Source organism: Lithobates pipiens, unplaced genomic scaffold (genome assembly GCF_037356315.1).
Source record: "Lithobates pipiens isolate NorthernLeopardFrog02 unplaced genomic scaffold, aLitPip1_a1.2 Scaffold_121, whole genome shotgun sequence".
Classification (NCBI taxonomy): Eukaryota; Metazoa; Chordata; class Amphibia; order Anura; family Ranidae; genus Lithobates; species Lithobates pipiens.
In genome coordinates this window covers 214916-232066 of record NW_027507709.1, presented here as the reverse complement: position 1 = coordinate 232066, position 17151 = coordinate 214916, and the positions used below count along the sequence as shown (strand labels likewise).

General features: G+C 53.7%; 1 protein-coding gene across 1 annotated transcript in view; it reads right to left on the bottom strand.

The window, feature by feature from the left end:
• The window catches only part of LOC143973824 (stromal interaction molecule 1-like), a gene marked incomplete at its 3' end in the record, with an annotated part of 70277 nt that overhangs the window by 37539 nt on the left and 15587 nt on the right, over window positions 1-17151 (bottom strand).

Sequence of the window (17151 nt, the reverse complement as noted above, 5' to 3'; positions counted from 1 at the left end):
CCGCCCCACCATGGGGAGACATCCAACCCCCGCCCCACCATGGGGAGACATCCAACCCCCGCCCCACCATGGGGAGACATCCAACCCCCGCCCCACCATGAGAAGACATCCAACCTGCACCCCACCATGAGAAGACATCCAACCTGCACCCCACCATGAGAAGACATCCAACCCCCGCCCCACCATGGGGAGACATCCAACCCCCCACCATGAGAAGACATCCAACCTGCACCCCACCATGAGAAGACATCCAACCCCCGCCCCACCATGAGAAGACATCCAACCTGCACCCCACCATGAGAAGACATCCAACCCCCGCCCCACCATGAGAAGACATCCAACCTGCACCCCACCATGAGGAGACATCCAACCTGCACCCCACCATGAGGAGACATCCAACCTGCACCCCACCATGAGGAGACATCCAACCTGCACCCCACCATGAGGAGACATCCAACCTGCACCCCACCATGAGGAGACATCCAACCTGCACCCCACCATGAGGAGACATCCAACCTGCACCCCACCATGAGGAGACATCCAACCTGCACCCCACCATGAGGAGACATCCAACCTGCACCCCACCATGAGGAGACATCCAACCTGCACCCCACCATGAGGAGACATCCAACCTGCACCCCACCATGAGGAGACATCCAACCTGCACCCCACCATGAGGAGACATCCAACCTGCACCCCACCATGAGGAGACATCCAACCTGCACCCCACCATGAGAAGACATCCAACCTGCACCCCACCGTGAGAAGACATCCAACCTGCACCCCACCATGAGAAGACATCCAACCCCCGCCCCACCATGAGAAGACATCCAACCTGCACCCCACCATGGGGAGACATCCAACCTGCACCCCACCATGGGGAGACATCCAACCCCCCACCATGAGAAGACATCCAACCTGCACCCCACCATGAGAAGACATCCAACCTGCACCCCACCATGGGGAGACATCCAACCCCCCACCATGAGAAGACATCCAACCTGCACCCCACCATGGGGAGACATCCAACCTGCACCCCACCATGGGGAGACATCCAACCCCCGCCCCACCATGAGAAGACATCCAACCTGCACCCCACCATGGGGAGACATCCAACCCCCGCCCCACCATGAGAAGACATCCAACCTGCACCCCACCATGGGGAGACATCCAACCCCCGCCCCACCATGGGGAGACATCCAACCCCCCCCCCCCCCGTGAGATGACATCCAACCTGCACCCCACCATGGGGAGACATCCAACCTGCACCCCCCCCCCCGTGAGATGACATCAAAACCGCGTCCCCCACCATGAGAGAACCCAAGTACCACCTTCCCTCTGAGGATCCCCCACAGATGATCAATAGGGTTTAGGTCTGGAGACATGCTTGGCCAGTCCATCACCTTTACCCTCAGCTTCTTTAGCAAGGCAGTGGTGGTGTTGGAGGTGTGTTTGGGGTGGTTATCATGTTGGAATACTGCCCTGCGGTCCAGTCTCTGAAGGGAGGGGATCATGCGCTGCTTCAGTATGTCACAGTACATGTTGGCATTCATGGTCCCCTCAATGATCTGTAGCCCCCCAGTGCCGGCAGCACTCATGCAGCCCCAGACCATGACACCCCCACCACCATGCCTGACTGTAGACAAGACACACTTGTCTTTTTCAGATCCTCAGAGAGTTCTTTGCCATGAGGTGCCATGTTGTACTTCCAGTGACCAGTATGAGAGAGTGAGAGTGATGACACCAAATTTAACACACCTGCTCCCCATTCACACCTGAGACCTTGTAACACTAACGAGTCACATGACACTGGGGAGGGAAAATGGCTAATTGGGCCCAATTTGGAGATTCTCACTTAGGGGGTGTACTGACTTTTGTTGCCAGCGGTTTAGACATTAATGGCTGTGTGTTGAGTTATTTTGAGGGGACAGGAAATTTACACTGTTATACAAGCTGTACACTCACTACTTTACATTGTAGACAAGTGTCATTTCTTCAGTGTTGTCACATGAGAAGGGAGAAGAAATGTCACTGAGGGGTGTACTTACTTTTGTCACATACTGTATATGTGTGCAATATATATATACACACACACACACACACACACACACACACACACACACACAGTATTAGTTTTTTTTTTTTATTTCAGTGTTCTGGGATTAGAGAAAGCGCGGTGTGCAGGAGGAGTGCGGTGGTGACATGGACAGGAAGTGGAGGAGGAAGTGGAGGAGGAAGTGGTGACGGATGTAATGAGCAGAGATGACACAATCCCCGGGGAGAGATGTAGCCGGGTCACCAGAAAACCACTTGGGGTCTGAGGGGAGACGTCCCTTCACCCACCTGGCTGGACCCGACACTTCTGTGTGGATCACTATAGGTCAGTGATGGTGAACCTTGGCACCCCAGATGTTTTGGAACTACATTTCCCATGATGCTCTTTCACTCTGCAGTGTAGCAGAGCATCATGGGAAATGTAGTTCCAAAACATCTGGGGTGCCAAGGTTCGCCATCACTGCTATAGACCTTCTCTATGGTTCAAACTCCTCTCCGCATCCCCCTCTGCCCCCCCTCACCCCCTCTCCCTTCCTCTGCATCCCCCCTCTCCCCCTCCTCTCTGTGCCCCCCTTACCCCGCCTCCTCTCTGCATCCCCCTCTCCCCTCCTCTCTGCGCCCCCCTTACCCCTCCACCTCCTCTCCGCGCCCTCCTCTCAGCATCCCCCCTCTCCCCTTTCTGCGGCCCCCTTCTCCGCTTCCCCCTCTTACCCCACCTCTCCGTCTCCTCTCTGCATCCCCCTATCACCCCTACTCCCCCCTGCTCTCTGCACCCCCCCTTACCCCGCCTCTCCACCTCCCCCTCTCAGCCCCTCCTCTCTGCATCCTCCCTCTCCCCTCGCCGTGTTCCCCTCTCCACTTCCTCTCAGCACCCCCTTCTAAGCCCCCCCCCCCCTCTCACCACCTCTGCGTCCCCCTCTTACCCCCCTCCCATCCCACCTCCTCTCTGCGTTCCCCTCTCCCCCCCTCTGCGTCCTCACGCCCCCTTCTCTCTGTGTCCCCCCCACCTCCTCTGCATCCCCCCCCCCTCTTACCGCCCTCTCACCCCCTCTGTGTCCCCCCCCCCTCATTCCCCCCTGTGTCCCTCCTCTCAGTCCCCCCCTGTGTCCCCCCTCTCAGTCCCCCCCTGTGTCCCCCCTCTCAGTCCCTTCTCACTCCCCCTCTGCGTCTTGTGTCCCCCCTCTCCGCGCCCCCCTCTCACCCCCTCTCCTTTGCTCTCTGCGTCCCCCTCTCCCCCCTCCTCTCTGTGCCCCCCCTTACCCTGCCTCCTCTCCGCCTCCTCTCCGCCTCCCCCTCCCACCAACACCACAGAGTACGGAGCGCAGACTGATTGAGACGTTCTTCTCCCCTGTATCAGAAGAGTCATCAGACCGGTCAGACCAGCCCAACCTCCCACATACCTCCATCTAACACCCTCTGGGGGGGAGGGGCAGATGGTGACAGGACACTTGGGGGAGATGTCAGACGGAAGCACACGATGGGATGGGTCTGATCTGTGAACAATCAGATCTGTGCGAGTGCCGGGCGATGTTCCAGGTCATGTGACCCCCCCCACACCCCAAAAACCAACACCGCCGATGGCAATACTAGGTGTATGATGGCGGCCGGCCAATCCTTCCAGTGGACATCCACCCACATCAGGTTTCTTAGGGTTTAGATGGAATGGGGGGGGGGGATTTCCTGAAAATTCAACCATCCAATCAGATCTCAGAAGTCCTCACTTCCCATATTATACACCCAGCACAGAGCGCCCCCACCTCGGGGTACCGGAGGGGGAGGGGGGGCCACATACAGACCTCCCTCGTCATAGGACCGGAACCCACCCCATGTGGATCCTTCTGACAGCCTCCATCAGGTTTCCCCATTCTCCCCGGAGTTCCCCTATAACCACCTGACCTCCGAAAGGTTCCCCCCCCCCCCTTTATGGCTTGGTTTGCTATTCAGCACTGCGCTACTTTACACCAACCACATTTCTATCATTTCCTTCACACAGATCGAGCTTTCCATTGGTGGGATTTAATCACCGGGGGGGGGGGGGGTTTGTTAAATATTCCCCCAGTGACTGCAGTGCAAAGGAGATCACGGGGGGACCACAGGTCTGCGGTCTCCGAGCCCAGTGCTGAAAAGTTGGTAGAACTGTCTTGGGACCCCCTCTCCTCCCCTAAATGGCGGAACCCCGGGTCCTGGTCACAAGTGCGACTGTTACAACCCTGGAAGTTCTGCCGCTGGTCAGAGCTGAATTGGCTTCCCGGTGCTGCATGTCCGGGTGTGGGGTGGTGGGAGTTGTGCCGGCGGTGGATGGGCTGGTGGGAGCCCGGGGCAACGGAATGGCATTTCTGGCACCTGGGATTTGTAGTTAAAACATCTCCAATCTTCAGACAACGCCGGCCCCCCAGTCGTGGGACGAGTGTCCTCCCGCGGTCCCGGACAACGCCGGCCCACCAGTCGTGGGACGAGTGTCCTCCCGCGGTCCCGGACAACGCCGGCCCACCAGTCGTGGGACGAGTGTCCTCCCGCGGTCCCGGACAACGCCGGCCCACCAGTCGTGGGACGAGTGTCCTCCCGCGGTCCCGGACAACGCCGGCCCACCAGTCGTGGGACGAGTGTCCTCCCGCGGTCCCGGACAACGCCGGCCCACCAGTCGTGGGACGAGTGTCCTCCCGCGGTCCCGGACAACGCCGGCCCACCAGTCGTGGGACGAGTGTCCTCCCGCGGTCCCGGACAACGCCGGCCCACCAGTCGTGGGACGAGTGTCCTCCCGCGGTCCCGGACAACGCCGGCCCACCAGTCGTGGGACGAGTGTCCTCCCGCGGTCCCGGACAACGCCGGCCCACCAGTCGTGGGACGAGTGTCCTCCCGCGGTCCCGGACAACGCCGGCCCACCAGTCGTGGGACGAGTGTCCTCCCGCGGTCCCGGACAACGCCGGCCCACCAGTCGTGGGACGAGTGTCCTCCCGCGGTCCCGGACAACGCCGGCCCACCAGTCGTGGGACGAGTGTCCTCCCGCGTTCCCGGACAACGCCGGCCCACCAGTCGTGGGACGAGTGTCCTCCCGCGGTCCCGGACAACGCCGGCCCACCAGTCGTGGGACGAGTGTCCTCCCGCGTTCCCGGACAACGCCGGCCCACCAGTCGTGGGACGAGTGTCCTCCCGCGGTCCCGGACAACGCCGGCCCACCAGTCGTGGGACGAGTGTCCTCCCGCGGTCCCGGACAATGCCGGCCCACCAGTCGTGGTATGAATGTCCTCCTCCAGCAGAACGCACCAATCCTGAACTTACACAGAACAGCAAAGTTTCCTCTCATCTAGAATCAGGTCACCCATATTCAGCATCAGCAGAGGACTCATCCGACTAATTAACCTGGAGGCCCCCGGGACCCCCCCGGGACCCGTCTGCCCTCACCGCTCATTACACTTCATGGAAGAGAAAAAACAAAACATTCCATCTGGATGGGATCCGAGGCCGGCTCAGTGCCAGAAACTGTTCTACAAAGGATGAGAGCCGAGGAAAGAAGAAAAATACAATAGTATCCCGACAGAGAGAGGAGACCGCAGACCATAGTATCCCGACACAGAGGAGACCACAGACCATAGTATCCCGACACAGAGAGGAGACCGCAGACCATAGTATCCCGACACAGAGAGGAGACCGCAGACCATAGTATCCCGACAGAGAGAGGAGACCGCAGACCATAGTATCCCGACACAGAGAGGAGACCGCAGACCATAGTATCCCGACAGAGAGAGGAGACCGCAGACCATAGTATCCCGACACAGAGAGGAGACCGCAGACCATAGTATCCCGACACAGAGAGGAGACCGCAGACCATAGTATCCCGACACAGAGAGGAGACCGCAGACCATAGTATCCCGACACAGAGAGGAGACCACAGACCATAGTATCCCGACAGAGGGGAGACCACAGACCATAGTATCCCGACACAGAGAGGAGACCACAGACCATAGTATACCGACAGAGAGAGGAGACCGCAGACCATAGTATACCGACAGAGAGAGGAGACCGCAGACCATAGTATCCCGACAGAGAGAGGAGACCACAGACCATAGTATCCCGACACAGAGAGAGGAGACCGCAGACCATAGTATCCCGACAGAGAGAGAAGACCACAGACCATAGTATCCCGACACAGAGAGGAGACCGCAGACCATAGTATCCCGACACAGAGAGGAGACCGCAGACCATAGTATCCCGACACAGAGAGGAGACCGTAGACCATAGTATCCCGACACAGAGAGGAGACCGTAGACCATAGTATCCCGACAGAGAGAGGAGACCGCAGACCATAGTATCCCGACAGAGGGGAGACCACAGACCATAGTATCCCGACAGAGAGGAGACCACAGACCATAGTATCCCGACACAGAGAGGAGACCACAGACCATAGTATCCCGACAGAGAGAGGAGACCGCAGACCATAGTATCCCGACAGAGAGAGGAGACCACAGACCATAGTATCCCGACAGAGAGAGGAGACCACAGACCATAGTATCCCGACAGAGAGAGGAGACCGCAGACCATAGTATCCCGACAGAGAGAGGAGACCACAGACCATAGTATCCCGACAGAGAGAGGAGACCGCAGACCATAGTATCCCGACACAGAGAGGAGACCACAGACCATAGTATCCCGACACAGAGAGGAGACCACAGACCATAGTATCCCGACAGAGAGAGGAGACCACAGACCATAGTATCCCGACAGAGAGAGGAGACCGCAGACCATAGTATCCCGACAGAGAGAGGAGACCGCAGACCATAGTATCCCGACACAGAGAGGAGACCACAGACCATAGTATCCCGACACAGAGAGGAGACCACAGACCATAGTATCCCGACACAGAGGGGAGACCACAGACCATAGTATCCCGACACAGAGAGGAGACCACAGACCATAGTATCCCGACACAGAGAGGAGACCACAGACCATAGTATCCCGACACAGAGGAGACCACAGACCATAGTATCCCGACAGAGAGGAGACCGCAGACCATACTATCCCGACACAGAGAGGAGACCGCAGACCATAGTATCCCGACAGAGAGAGGAGACCGCAGACCATAGTATCCCGACAGAGAGAGGAGACCGCAGACCATAGTATCCCGACACAGAGGAGACCACAGACCATAGTATCCCGACACAGAGGAGACCACAGACCATAGTATCCCGACACAGAGAGGAGACCACAGTATCCCGACAGAGAGAGGAGACCGCAGACCATAGTATCCCGACACAGAGAGGAGACCACAGACCATAGTATCCCGACACAGAGAGGAGACCGCAGACCATAGTATCCCGACACAGAGAGGAGACCACAGACCATAGTATCCCGACACAGAGGAGACCACAGACCATAGTATCCCGACACAGAGAGGAGACCGCAGACCATAGTATCCCGACACAGAGAGGAGACCACAGACCATAGTATCCCGACAGAGAGAGGAGACCACAGACCATAGTATCCCGACAGAGAGAGGAGACCGCAGACCATAGTATCCCGACACAGAGAGGAGACCACAGACCATAGTATCCCGACAGAGAGAGGAGACCACAGACCATAGTATCCCGACAGAGAGAGGAGACCACAGACCATAGTATCCCGACAGAGAGAGGAGACCACAGACCATAGTATCCCGACAGAGAGAGGAGACCACAGACCATAGTATCCCGACAGAGAGAGGAGACCACAGACCATAGTATCCCGACAGAGAGAGGAGACCACAGACCATAGTATCCCGACAGAGAGAGGAGACCACAGACCATAGTATCCCGACAGAGAGAGGAGACCACAGACCATATTATCCCGACAGAGAGAGGGGACCGCAGACCATATTATCCCGACAGAGAGGGGACCGCAGACTATATTATCCCGACAGAGAGGAGACCGCGGACCATATTATCCCGAAAGAGAGGAGACCACGGACCATAGTATCCAGGACAGAGAGGAGACCACGGACCATAGTATCCAGGACAGAGAGGAGACCACGGACCATAGTATCCAGGACAGAGAGGAGACCACGGACCATAGTATCCAGGACAGAGAGGAGACCACGGACCATAGTATCCAGGACAGAGAGGAGACCACGGACCATAGTATCCAGGACAGAGAGGAGACCACGGACCATAGTATCCAGGACAGAGCTGGGCCAGAGGTCAGAGAGGAGACCATAGTGTCCCGACAGAGACCAGCCGGAGGACAGAGTGTTGATAGGACAGATTGGACCTTGTATGGCGACACTGAACTCTTCATCCCTACCAGGAAGCCACCCCCCACCCATAGACTGACACAGAGTGGGGGGGGGGGATTCCCTGGAAGAACGATCGTCTTATCAAACCGCTCCGACCTCCTCATACACCACAACCAGCCAATCCATCCACATGGAGAGAAGGACGACAGGTGTGTGCGTGGGGGGGAGGGGGGGCGAGGAAGAATGTAGATATGCAGAGATCAGAGAGATGCCGTAGATCACTGACCCCCTTTCAGAGATCGATCGCAGGACCCCCCCCAGATAATGCCTTCATCTCATCCCCTCTCCAGCAGCTGGTAACATCTGTTCAGGCATCACCCAGAGTCGCCGTCTACTTTCCAGGCTTCGGACTAAAATAAAATCGAACTGCAGCAAAGGAAAATCAAAGGTCTCTTGCTTCACCAAGCAGAGCAGTGTAAATCTCAGGACTGAATGGACACAGACTGTCAGTGATATGATCAGACTTTTCATGGAGTGACGGTCATGTGGGTGAAGTCAGCACATCAGGATGATTCTCCCACAACCCAGAATCTGATATTCACAAGGAAGTGTGAAATACGGGACAGCAAGGAGCCGAGCGGCTCTTCATCCTTACATACTGTCACATGACTCCCCGACAATGCCTCCATCTCTCCAACTGGACGGCGCCATTTCTATCAGTATATGGGGCACCAAGGAATGGGGAGACGTTCCGGGGAGCAGTATATGTGGCCTGAGATAAGTGGATCCTATTCGTGACCCTTCAGGGGAGATATGAAGTATCTAATTCGAGAGTTATTTATAGATGGAGGATAATCCTTCCCGAGCCTGAAAATTCCTCCATCCCGGAACAGAACGCGGTGCAGCGTCTGGAAACATCTCAAGATAATAATCAGAGCAGCTGTTGTGTTATCCAGCCGGCTTCTTCCAAGTACTGGAGGCTGAGAGGACAAGACCGACCCCCGGTGATTCCCACCACCTGGAGCAAGACGACGAGAGACTCCATTTCCATCGAACCATCTCATCAAATGATCTCCCATCCAACGTTCTACCACCCAACCGCCTCCCATCCAATAATCTACTATCAAACCATTGTCCCACCCAACCGCTTCCCATCCCACCCAATGTTCTACCACCCAACCGCCTCCCATCCCATCCAATATTCTACCACCCAACCGCCTCCCATCCCATCCAACGTTCTACCACCCAACCGCCTCCCATCCCATCCAACGTTCTACCACCCAACCGCCTCCCATCCAATAATCTACTATCAAACCATTGTCCCACCCAACCGCCTCCCATCCCATCCAATGTTCTACCACCCAACCGCCTCCCATCCCATCCAACGTTCTACCACCCAACCGCCTCCCATCCAATAATCTACTATTAAAACCATTGTCCCACCCAACCGCCTCCCATCCCATCCAATGTTCTACCACCCAACCGCCTCCCATCCCATCCAACGTTCTACCACCCAACCATTTCTCATCCAATAATCTACTATCAAACCATCGTCCCACCCAACCGCCTCCCATCCAATGTTCTATCACCCAACCGCCTCCCATCCAATAATCTACTATTAAACCATTGTCCCACCCAACCGCCTCCCATCCCATCCAATGTTCTACCACCCAACCGCCTCCCATCCCATCCAATGTTCTACCACCCAACCGCCTCCCATCCCATCCAATGTTCTACCACCCAACCGCCTCCCATCCAATAATCTACTATTAAAACCATTGTCCCACCCAACCGCCTCCCATCCCATCCAATGTTCTACCACCCAACCGCCTCCCATCCAATAATCTACCATTAAAACCATTGTCCCACCCAACCGCCTCCCATCCCATCCAACGTTCTACCACCCAACCATTTCTCATCCAATAATCTACTATCAAACCATCGTCCCACCCAACCGCCTCCCATCCAATGTTCTACTATCAAACCATTGTCCCACCCAACCGCCTCCCATCTCATGCAATGTTCTACCACCCAACAATCTACTATCAAACCATCGTCCCACCCAACCGCCTCCCATCCAATGTTCTACCACCCAACCACTTCTCATCCAATGTTCTACTATCAAACCATCGTCCCACCCAACCGCCTCCCATCCAATGTTCTACCACCCAACCACTTCTCATCCAATGTTCTACTATCAAACCATCGTCCCACCCAACCGCATTCCCATCCAAAGTTCTACCATCAAACCATTGTCCCACCCAACCGCCTTCCATCCAATGATCTACCACCCAACAATCTCCTGCAAATACACCGGGAACCCAGCATCTGAAAAGGGACAACGTCTCGTCTCAGAGAGAATCTTTATCATATACACACACCAGCTCTTCCTCTGCAGAGTCCTATTTCCGCTACAGTGACTCACTTCCTCCTCCCTACCAACTTATATTGATGATAAACAGAGTGATGGCCACATGAAAACCTCAAAAAAAGATAACTTTAGCCATAGAAGACCCAATATCTATAAGAGAAATATCCTCTAAACTGTCTGACATACAGTTATTATTAGTCACTTCTCTCCAATATATCACCAACATATAACATAGTACAATTTTAGTTAATTGCGTATTTTGTTATTTGGCGAATACTAGAAAGTCCCTGATAAACACCACCATCCCTGTGCCCATTATGAGGGGTTCCCACCATCCCTGTGCCCATTATGAGGGGTTCTCACCATCCCTGTGCCGAGTTCCCGGATCTGTACACCCGCTGTGCCCATTATGAGGGGTTCCATCATCCCTGTGCTGAGTTCCCGGGTCTGTACACCCGCTGTGCCCATTATGAGGGGTTCTCACCATCCCTGTGCTGAGTTCCCGGGTCTGTACACCCGCTGTGCCCATTATGAGGGGTTCCCACCATCCCTGTGCTGAGTTCCCGGGTCTGTACACCCGCTGTGCCCATTATGAGGGGTTCCATCATCCCTGTGCTGAGTTCCCGGGTCTGTACACCCGCTGTGCCCATTATGAGGGGTTCTCACCATCCCTGTGCTGAGTTCCCGGGTCTGTACACCCGCTGTGCCCATTACGAGGGGTTCCCACCATCCCTGTGCTGAGTTCCCGGGTCTGTACACCCGCTGTGCCCATTATGAGGGGTCCCACCATCCCTGTGCTGAGTTCCCGGGTCTGTACACCCGCTGTGCCCATTATGAGGGGTTCCCACCATCCCTGTGCTGAGTTCCCAGGTCTGTACGCCCGCTGTGCCCATTACGAGGGGTTCCCACCATACCTGTGCTGAGTTCCCGGGTCTGTACGCCCGCTGTGCCCATTATGAGGGGTTCCCACCATACCTGTGCTGAGTTCCCGGGATTGTACACCCGCTGTGCCCATTATGAGGGGTTAATTTTGTTTATTGAAAATCTTACAAACAACAACTTATATACAATAAAAACATAATAAATAAATAAAACATATTTACAAAATAATTGAATACAATTATACAAACCAGAAAGAACAAGAACAAAATAAACAGTGCAAAACAAATTGCACACAACATAATACCTACGGGAGAGCCAGACTAAGGAACATCACCGTCACCATGCATGTAGCCTTTTATCAAAATTATATTGGATCTGAAAATCTAAGGGAGTGAAAGAAGAATACAAAGAAAGCCGCACACCCCGAGATCAACAGGCAGCAGCTACAGAGCCCTGATATTCCTCCACGCCTTTATCCAGGCCTCCTGCTGCCACCTGTCTTTCTCAAGACCCCGAATCTTCCCAACCTCACCCAGAATGTTCTCCACCACCACTTCCACAGGGAGGATTTTACCCCGTAAGGATACCTGACACCGTGCGCTCCACGTGAAATAACGGACTACTAAACTAACTAAAAAAAGTGTTTCCAAATCATAATCCCGACGAGTCTGGAAAGCCCCATACACCCACTCTGCATAACTCATATGGGGGAGGAAGGGTATACTCAGAGCCCTCCCCACCCTCTTGTACACCTCTATATTAAAAGGGCACTGAAGTAGAAAGTGATCCATGGACTCCACCACTCCTCCACACTCCACTCTCGGGCAGCCCCGATCACTCATGGAAAGAAACTTCAAGTTGCCCTTCACATATAGTTTTCCATGAAAGGCAAGCCAAGCCTGATCCCTAAACTTCATTGGGATTCTCTCCAAATTAATCAACCGCAAACCCACCCCCAAAACCAGGCTTGGGCAATCCCTCAGGGCCAGTGGCTCGCAAAAAACAGAGCTCATGATCCGCTTCTCAAGAAGTTTCCTTGGAAGAGATCTGACTTCCCCTGCCGTTACTTGCCACTGCCGAAGCATTTTCAAACACGGGGCAACATAAGCCGGGAGCTTATCATGCTTGACCCTCAGGCTTTTCACTGGCCCACCATTTTCCCAGTCTCGCAGAAAGGGCCTAAACCAGGACTGGAAAATACCAACCCACCCAGGCGGTCTCTCTGCCAACATGTTACCAAGATTGTACTTCACAAACATCAGAGAGAAAAAGACTACAGGGTTGATCATCCCTAGACCACCCTCCCGCCTAGAAAGGTAAGTCACATTCCTTTTGACAAGGTTTATTCTGTTCCCCCATAACAGCTGGAAGAAACAAGTATAGACCCTGGTATAGAGAGAAGCTGGCAAAACGCAAACAAAACTGACATATAGAAAAATCGGAATCAGGTAAGTCTTGATCAGATCAACCTTTTCCCTCAAGGAAAGCTGCCAACCTTTCCAGCTTGCCACCTTGGCATCGGCATTCTCCAGCCTGTTCACCCAATTTGCATGACCATAGTCACCTGGGCCAAATTCAATGCCTAGAACTCTAATTTTTTGCTGGGGCTCCGGGAAGTCATCCGGGAGAACAAAGCTCTCACCTTCCACACCCATCCAGAAAGCTTCACACTTGTCCTGGTTGACCTTTGAACCTGATGCCTCTGAATACCGTGTTATCACTGAGACCACCTCCTGCGCCTCCCCAGTCCCAGAGACAAAAACAGAAACATCATCAGCATAGGCCACAACCTTCAAAGGAGGCTCACCAGCGATGCCCAAAGGTACCCCACACAATGGCCCATTCTCCAGCCTTCTGATGAAGGGGTCAATTGCAAATGCATATAACAGAGGACTCAATGGGCACCCCTGACGCACACCCGAGCCAACCACAAAGGGCTGCCCGACCCAACCATTAACTAGCGGAAAGCTTTCAGCCCCTTTGTACAAGATCTTAAGCCAATCAATGAAACCCCCCTCCAGGCCATATCTGCCAAGAAGGAGCCATAAGTACTCATGATTAACCCGATCAAAGGCCTTAGCCTGATCCAATGTCAGCAAAAATTTACCCCAACCAGCAGCCCTACAACGCTCCAAGGCCTCCCGGACGGCTAACACTGCTGAGAAAGTGCTTCTACCTTGGACCGAACAGTGCTGGTGGTGGGATAACAAACTGCCTGCCACTGGTGATAATCGCCAGAAAAAAATCTTTGCCAGTATCTTTCTATCGACATTAAGAAGGCTAATGGGGCGCCAATTCTCAATAATCGAAGGATCTTTACCCTTTGACAGAAGGATCACTGCAGATTGCCTCATGGAGGGAGGGAGAGAACCCTCCTGCAAACAGCCATTAAAAACCTCCGCAAGGTAGGGAGCCAGGATCGTCTTAAAACATTTATAAAACTCAGCTGTCAACCCATCTGGCCCTGGCGTTTTCTTGATGGCCAGTTTATCAATAGCCTGGACTACCTCATCTGCAGTGATTTCATCTGTCAAATTCATCAAAGGAACATTACTTTCCAGTCCTGGTGTAGAGTCCAAAAAACCCAACATCCTTGTCCGATCAAGGTTCCTTCCTCCCAGGAGATCGGCATAGTATGACCTGACAACCTCCAGGATCCCTGACCTAGACTTCGTCAGAGAGCCCGTACTGTCCTTCAGGCCATGGACCGTCTTAACTGCTACGCTCTGTTTACAGTTCTGGTAAGGGTCAGGCGAATGGTATTTCCCGTAATCCCTCTCCTGAACCAAAGAGGCGTGCCGGTCATATTCATGTCTCCTAAGGAGGAGCTTCACCTCAGAGATCGCCCCAGAATCTCCTCCATTCGAAACAAGGCGGTCAAGTTTCCTCCGCAAACGCTGGTAGGTGATATACTTATCTTGCTGCTTCTTTCTTCCTATGGCCTTGAAAAGCCTAACAGTCCGCTGTTTTACAAGCTCCCACCATTCTGACTTGCTGTTGCAAAAGTCTAGGATCGTTACCTGTGCTTGAAAAAAGTCCTCAAAGGATTGTCTTACTCTCTCGTCTTCCAGGAGGGCCGAATTCAATCTCCAGATACCCCTCCCCCTAGGTGGCATGTCTGAGGCATTCAGAGTCACAGATAGAATACAGTGATCAGAAAACTCCACTGCCCGACACACAGGTGCCGAAAAAGCAGAGTCTCCCTTTAAAAAAAACCTATCTATCCTACTCTGACTACTACCTCTCTGAAAAGTGAACCCCGTGCTGTCTGGGCAACGCTTAATGTGCGCATCTACCAGACCTGCTTCCCTAACTATCGCATTGAGAAAAAGGGTGTCATAGCCCAGCTTATCTCTGAAACCTCTCCTGTCTTTAGACCTAGTAATGGTGTTAAAATCACCTCCAAAGATAACCTGCTGGGCCGTAAAAAGAAAAGGCTTAATCTTTGTAAAGAGGCATTTCCTGTCCCACTTCGTCTGGGGACCATAGATGTTAATCAGGCGCAAGTCCTGCCCCCTTACAGAGACGTCCAAGACCATGCATCTCCCAATCTCTACCTCAATTACCCGCCGGCACGTTACCATACCAGAAAAAAGGACTGCAACCCCGCTGTAAGGCTCGGCCGCAAGAGACCAAAATGAGGGACCACGTCTCCACTCCTTCTTTGCCAGATGTATATCAGCCAGACTACTCAGATGGGTCTCTTGTAAAAACAAAATGTCAGCATCAAACTCGCTGAGCAAAAATAAGGCCATATGACGAGCGCTTACTGATCTCAAGCTGGCAACATTAATGGTTGCCACTTTTAACGGAGTGGGAACTGCCATTAGGGTAATTGAGGTAGACGTTTCTTAGCCTGACTACTCCCTCTCCCTGGAGAACCAGCACGCTTTGTTGCGCCCTGGCACTCATCGTCCATAGAGGACGCTGAACTGAACGAGTCCCACTCATCATCATCATCATCCGACAGGACCTTAAACTTATTTTCCAAAGGCAAAACTACAGGATTTAAGGGAACTGAACCCCTTTTTTTCCTTCTTTTGCCCCTCCTCCTCCTATCCTCCAACCACTCCATATCATCTTTGGATAAACCACAACCAGCCTCCCCACACCTACCCTCCCCTTCAACCCCCTCCCCCCCACTCTCCCTTCCCTTATCTACCACCAGACCAGCCTCCCCACTATTTTCCCCACTCCTCTGGCCCCCACGATCTGCAATAGGAACCCTGCAGCGTCGGGGGAGGGGGACTGGCACCACACCTGATGCACCAGCCTCAGCACCTCTTGCTGCCTCTGCAATTTTAGAAGACACAGAAGGATTGGACACAGAAGGATTGGACACAGAAGGATTGGACACATTCTTGGCAACTGAAACTTTACATACAGGCTGGGAGGACACAGACACATTGGGTACTGGCACAGACTGGGGAACCACAGACTGGGGAGACACAGACCCATTGGGTATGGGCACAGACTGGGGAGACACAGACACATTGGGTATTGGCACAGACTGGGGAGACACATTGGGTATTGGCACAGACTGGGGAGACACATTGGGTATGGGCACAGACTCCAATGGAATCACAGGCCCTCCAGCTGATGAGCTCTGTGCATCCTCCATGTCCAGACGGAAGAACTCTCTCATGAGCTCCGGCTTGTTGTGCATTGCCTCAGGACACTGACTATAAGGATGTCCCACTGCATTGCACAGATTACACCTGATAATATTACAATCCTTTGCCAAATGCCCTATACCCTGACACAGAGAGCACTTCATCACTGGACAGGAGGATGCAAGATGCCCTTTATCTCCACATTTATTGCAGAGCTTTGGCTGGCCCGGGTAGAAGATGGTCAGCCTGTCCCTCCCCAGGAAAGCTGAGGATGGCAGATGTTGGACAACATTATCAATAACCTTTAGTTTCAGCTGCACAGACCATCCCCCTGTCCATATTCCCCGATCGTCCAAAATCTTTCTCAGGGGGCTCAGGACGTCCCCATACCTCCTCAACCATACAGTCAGATCCCCTTGGGGTATGGATTCATTGCGCACAAGTATTGTCACCATCTTAATGAGGGGCTGGCGGGAAATAAGTTTGGGGATGAGCCCTTTCCAGTCCGGCAGGCCCCTACACACGTGTTCAAACTTCTCCCAAAATATGTCCAAAGACTCGGGACGGATAAAGGACAAATCATATTCATAGGAACCTGCCGGACTGATCAGGGCGAAGATATCCGCAGGCCTAAACCCCATCTGCAGGATTTTATCCACCACCACCCTCCTATGTGGGGGGTTTCCATCACCTTCCCATTTCAATTGTACAACATTCCTCCTTTTAAACAGGGAGAAAGATAAAACGTCCCCATGCTCCTTCCCTGCTAGTTCCCCCTTCCCAGATCCTGTGGCAGCAACACCAGCATAAGTTTTTCTTCCAGCTTTTGCAGTCTTGTCCTCAGATACATTCAAACCTGCTGGCAGAGAGTCTGAATCAGCTGGGATAGCAGTCTTCTGATTAGCAGGACCCACCCCCTCCCCCGAACACTCAGCTTCAATCCTGGGAGCCGTCACAGTCTTGGCTGCTGCAGACTCCTGGAGAGCTGTAGTACTACTGCTCCCAGCATCACCTCCACCATTCAC